A 6000-nucleotide genomic window follows, 5' to 3' on the forward strand; every position below is an offset into this window, starting at 1 on the left:
GTCCGTCGTTTGGGTCCGGCTTGTACATAAAAAAAAAAATATACATCAGTTCACGTGACTTCACCCCAACCACACAAATCCTTTTCACTTTACATCCATCCATCTTCTTCTCAAGACCCACCACAACTCTCCATAACCTTCTTCTTCTTCCCAAACCTTCCATCCTCCATAACTTTCTAAATTTCTGTCCAAATCAAGTGAAATTGAAGTCTAACTTGACTAATTTTTCACAAGCTTGTCGATTGTGAGGAGAGATTTCCGAGAAAACGCACTTTTAGGGTCCGAATTCTAAACCCTAGTTTGAAAAATTTGGGGGTTTTGGGAGCTTTTGTTTCACAAGCACTCTTGCATCTTTAAACAAAGGTATGAAAGCTTATTTGTTATATTTTGATGCTACATTGTGAAAAGTAAGGTGATTTAGGTTATTTGCTCTTACCCACTTGCTTGTTTGTAGATATGGTTATGAAATTGATTATTTGAACATAGATATGGTTGTAGATGTAGGATTTGTGGTTAAAGTAGTGAACTTTTGGGTGTCTTTACATTGTAGAGACACCATGCCCGATTTTTGAAAATTTTTTTGATATACTTTAGGTTCACTAACATCTACAACCATGATAACAAGCAAGTGTGGGGATGATTTTGAAAAGAGGGTTTAATTTTGTGTTTGCTTTTGTTGATTGTCTAATGTGTGTAGGAAATGGCTAAAATGAAAGAACAAGCGGGATCGAGTTCATCATCATCAAAAGGGAAAGGCAAACAAAAAGAACAACCACCGCGAAAAAGGCAATATATGGGTCGTATAAGTGAAAGCGAGAGTGGGAGTGAAGAAGAGATGGAGTTGGATCCGAGTGAAAAGCCGGTGTGGAATTCGGGTCCATTAGATGATGAAGCAGAGGAGTGGCAACCGACACTCTACCATGATTGCATGAATAAGTTGAAGAATAAGGCGGCGGCCTTCATTTGTGAACGAGAGGTTCGGGAAGTGGAGTTTCAACAATTTGGGGTGTTTGATAAGTTTCGGGCGCTAGGATGGGAATCGGCGCTCAAATGTTTCGATAAAGACAAAAGCAACTTGTTTATGACCGAGATACAAGAATGGATGGCGACTTTGAAATGTCACAATTTTAACAAGCCGTCACAGATGAAGTTGATTGGTGAGGTGCACGGGGTACCGGTGGAGATGTCATTTGACACTTTGTAGAAGCTCGGGAAGTATGATAGTCTCCCGGCTCGTGAGTACATGGTTCCCACTCTCGATGATCTCTTGCTCAAACCGGAGAAACATGTTAGATGGAATGATATGTTGGCAGCAATATTTTTACCCGGTAAATACAGTGGTATTCTATACCGGAAGAATTTGAAGATAGAAGCTAAATTGTTGCATACAATCTGTCTTCTCAATGTCCTTCCAAGAAGGGGAGACAAAGAACAGGTGAGGTTTCCGGAGGTACCCGTTCTTTATTCGTTGATGCATGGGGCTCCACGTTTCCCGATACGTTATCTTATCATGAACCACTTATGGATCTGCCGTAATAAGTATGGAAGAGACATCGTCCCTTATTGTCGAATAATTACGGGATTGATGAAACAACAGAAGGCGATAACATCTGAAGATCGGGGAGTAACAAAAAGGCACCAGCCTTTTACGTTGGATAAGTTGGGGAATGTTTGGACGTATACTCAGACGGAGCGTTATCACAAGTTAAAGTCGGAAGGCCAAAGGTGGAGAGCTCTTAAGGCGAATGCGAGAGATTTGTTACCGGGTGAAGAGGATGAACCCGAGAGTGAAGCAGAGATCCCAAGCGGGGATGAAGATTATGAGGAGCAACCGCAAGGCGGGGTGAACTTGAATGTGGGTCAAGGGGGTTATGGTGGAGGTCACGGTGGTATGTTTTACGACTATGCGCAACAAACTTATGAGCCGGGTTGGGCTTATAATGGTACAACGCAAGAAGTGATTGAAAGTCAACGTCCTCCGGCATCTATTTTTGATACATGGTCGGGGTCGGAGAGGACGTTGTATGATCAAAACACGAGGAATAGTGCAAGTATAGAGCGGTCGTTAAAACATAATCTTGATCGTACTGAGGCATGGAACCGCACATTGGTGTATTCCCGAGAGGTGGAAATGAATAATAGATATCATGACGATCAAGCGAGGAGGATGCATGCAGATTGGCATGCCGGAAGGCCGGTTGTTGAGGATCCACAACATGTGGATTATGCCTCGTTACCGCCTTATGACGGTAGTGTCTCATATCCGACTCCACCACTTCACCATTCTCAATGGCTTGACCCGAGGCAGCAAGAGGGAGCCCAACAACAAGGAGGGAGTAGCAGCGGCGCGTTTGGATTCGGAGAATGGAATGACATGATGTCATCCATTTTTGGACCTCCAGGACCGCGCTACTATTAGTCAGGTGGTGCTCTCTCTTTTGTATAATTTGTGCATAGTTTTAGTTTTATTTTGTTTATGGTTGGGCGGTTGGGTGGTGTATGATTGTGTCGTTTGTTGGGTTGGTGCTTGTTGGTGGTGTTGTGTGTTAAAAAGAAGAAAAGCATAAAAAAATATAAAATGAAAAAATACAAAAAGAAATTTGGGGTTTGAGTGTTTGAGCTAATATTGATGTTGAATGAGTTTAGTGATCAAAGCCTCCCAAAGCCATACATTGGGGTCAATGTATCCCAAGTGTGGGGATGGGGGGAATTTTTGAAGTTTTTGGAAAATTTTGAGCCAAGTGAAACGATGTGAGAAGTTGAACGCCCTAATTTAACCCCAAATAATGCACCGGCAACCCTTAATACCTTTTTCATTCTTGGTGAGAATTGTAGCCACACTTGTATATAAATAATGCTTATCTTTGATGAGAGTGGCTACGGGTGGGGGTACATTAGAACTTGTGCTTGAATGCGATTTGAGTCCTTAGTTAGACATGAATGTAGAAAGGATAAGGGCATTTAGGTAGCCTCGTCGTTGGTGTGAGCGAGTGTGGGATTTGGGGGGTTGGACCTCATAAGTATATATATGAGCATGGTAGTGAGAGGGGCGGGGGTTTGGACATTTAGTTGCCTATTTTGTGCCTAAAAGCCGATCATTTGTTACCCCTTAGCTAGTTTCCCAAAAAATTACCCAAATTTGACCCAGTCTTATAGTGTTAGTGATAGTATTAGTAGTTTTGCTAGTTTGAAGTAGATATGGTTAATGCGTTATTGTATTGTTGTTTGCAAAAAAAAAAAAAAAAGCAATGAAAAATAGAAAAAAAAAAGTGATGTTAGTTATCTTGTATATAGTAGTTAAGTTTGTTTGTTGGTTTGTTTATTTTTGTAATAGAAAGACCGGGTCGAATTTTCGCTACTTCATATATATCCCATTTCCTACCTATACACCTAGCCGCGTTACAACCTTGAAGTCCCTTTGATTTGCATTCATGTTTGACCCATTTTAGGAGAATGATCGACTTAGGTACAAGCTTATGATTGTGCAACCACCCGTTTGCCTAGTGTGTGTCTAGCTTATCTTTGCTAGTTTTCACTTGTAGCCGAGAGGAGAGAATTAGAGAGGGGTGCATTGCTTGGGTGTTAAAAAGGGTTAGTAAAAAGATTGCATGGTTTGCTTGGGTTAATTTGATCACTTGTTTTGAAATTGATTTGATGAGTTGCTTGGGACAAGCAACGGTTAAGTGTGGGGATGTGACGGGTGGTCCATTGGACAACCCTTAAGCATGTTAAAAGATGAAATAATCCTTTACTTAATCGTGTAATTATCTTGAATTAGATAACTACTGTTGCTTATGTTTCAGGTGCGGTTCGGGAGTTAAAAGATGGATTAAATGCAGCTTTGGAGACTTTGGTGATGAACGGGTCGAGCGTGGAACAAGAGACAAAACAAAGAAGACAAGTCAGCTCACAACCGTAAATTACGGTCCTACCGTAATTTACGGTGGACCTGGATTTCATCTGTTCCCCACCGTAAATCAGTCTCTAGACACCGTAACATTTTATTGTCCACCGTACTTTACGGTGGAGCCGTAAATTACGGTGGTGTCTGACGGAAAAAGTGTAACTGCCACAATTAAGTTAGTTTGATGGTGTCTTTTCATCATTCCTCATCATTAAACGGTTAGAGAACATCTTAGGGGCGAATTTGGCTGTGCTTGCTTGGTTTTGGACAATTTCTATCATTCGGTTTGTATTTTCGATTCGCATGAACATTGGATTTGCTATTATGATGATTCACCAAGCCATGTCCGGCTAAACTCTTCGGTGATCATCTTAGGTGAAGGTTTCTTGAACTTTTGTGTGTTTTATTTCTGAATTTCTAGAATGATAACTTGCATTGCTTGAGTATCATGGTGTATGTTTGGTTGATTGTAATTTGTTAATCGATATTGCAATTTCTAGTCTTAATCGTACGTTCTTGGTGCCGTTGGCAATCGAGATACCACGGGAAGGGTTAGGGTTGGTTATTGATTAATTGGTCATCGGGAAACAACCGCGCGTTTTTATAATCCGAGTACTTTGTTCCCTTTTATCACTTCAATTATCTATACACGAGTTATGTCTATGTAACTCTTTCTAGTTGGAATTACACACAATTGTTCAAAGAAACTGAAACCTAAGATGATCATTGTTCTCTCCTAATCTGTTTTACAACCAACATTTGATTTGAAATTAGTTTTTAATTTAGTTTTCTAAAACAACAATCCAAACTCTTGAATTTTAATTTCTGCAATTTAGTTTAATTTTAGTTTAAGTACAAAGCTATACAATTGACATACCTTCCACATACTCCCTGAGTTCGATACCCTCTTACCACTATCTATAGTTGTTTTGGGGATTAAATTTGCGTGACCCACGACATCACGTCAAATAGGTCGAATATGTGTTCTCGCAAACCGGGTATTGGGAGTGTGGAACGCAAGTTATTAAGCCCAAGTATTGGGTATAATCGTGGAAAATAATCCCACTAAAAAGTTATGGATGATTTAAGCTTAGGTCAAAACGGGTCAAACTAAAGTAAAACGCAAAACGGGTAACGGGAGCGTAAACTATATGAATTATGGATCCGAGTAATGGATTACATCTTAGATATATTAAGAAATGAACCCCAAGCGATTAAAATGAGTTTGGATAGGTTTGGATGTAAAATGAGTGGAAAATAAACGTGCAGAGCTAACACGACCGGGTGGACACCTGACACGGCTGGGTAAAGGTTCTGCGAAAAATATATGTTTAGCTGACATGGTCGGGTGGTGAAAAAAAATAATTTCTTGTGTTTAATTCTTTTGTTCAAATGCTTTGATTTCTAATCGTTTGAATGAAATTGTATGATAGGTAACGATGCACTTTAGACCTCAGATGATGATCAAGCCATGTCAAGAACCGAACACTTCCCAAAAGTTCATTAGCTTTCGTTGTTTTAGTCTCTAAAAATTATACTAGTGGGCTTGTATTTTAGATAAGGATGAACTCTAACTTGTAGTAGTTAACGTTTTTGATACTATCGCAAAGGTATCTTTTTTTGTTTAAAAACGCTTGTTAAAGCGTTATAATATATGTATAATTGGAGGGTCTTACACTAGGGACTTAGGGCGTTAAACATTTTGATTTTGGACTCAAATGGTTAAAAACACTAAAACATAAGGACTCAAAAAGTAATTTACTCTTAACTCATCGTTTTTTATCCTGTAGTATTTTTTTACTGTTTTTGTAGGATTGTTTTCATGACCAAAACGAGTCGTTCAGAAGAGTTCTCTATCAATACGAGAGGCGGAAACAGATGTATTGATGTTGATTTAGCTTGATATACACATTAACTGTCTAGTTTATTGATCTGAAAGCGTTTTACAGGCTAGAGACACTTTGGCAGCACCTCGGCGTCCGGAATCAAAAGTCTACAAACGAAATAACAGAACATGTATATATAGGCAAGTCATTCTGCATGAAACAATTCAAGCGAAATGGCCTGATCCATTTCGTACGAAATGACAATCTCAT

The sequence above is a fragment of the Helianthus annuus genome, chromosome 12 (assembly GCF_002127325.2).
Source record: "Helianthus annuus cultivar XRQ/B chromosome 12, HanXRQr2.0-SUNRISE, whole genome shotgun sequence".
In the NCBI taxonomy this organism is placed as follows: Eukaryota; Viridiplantae; Streptophyta; class Magnoliopsida; order Asterales; family Asteraceae; genus Helianthus; species Helianthus annuus.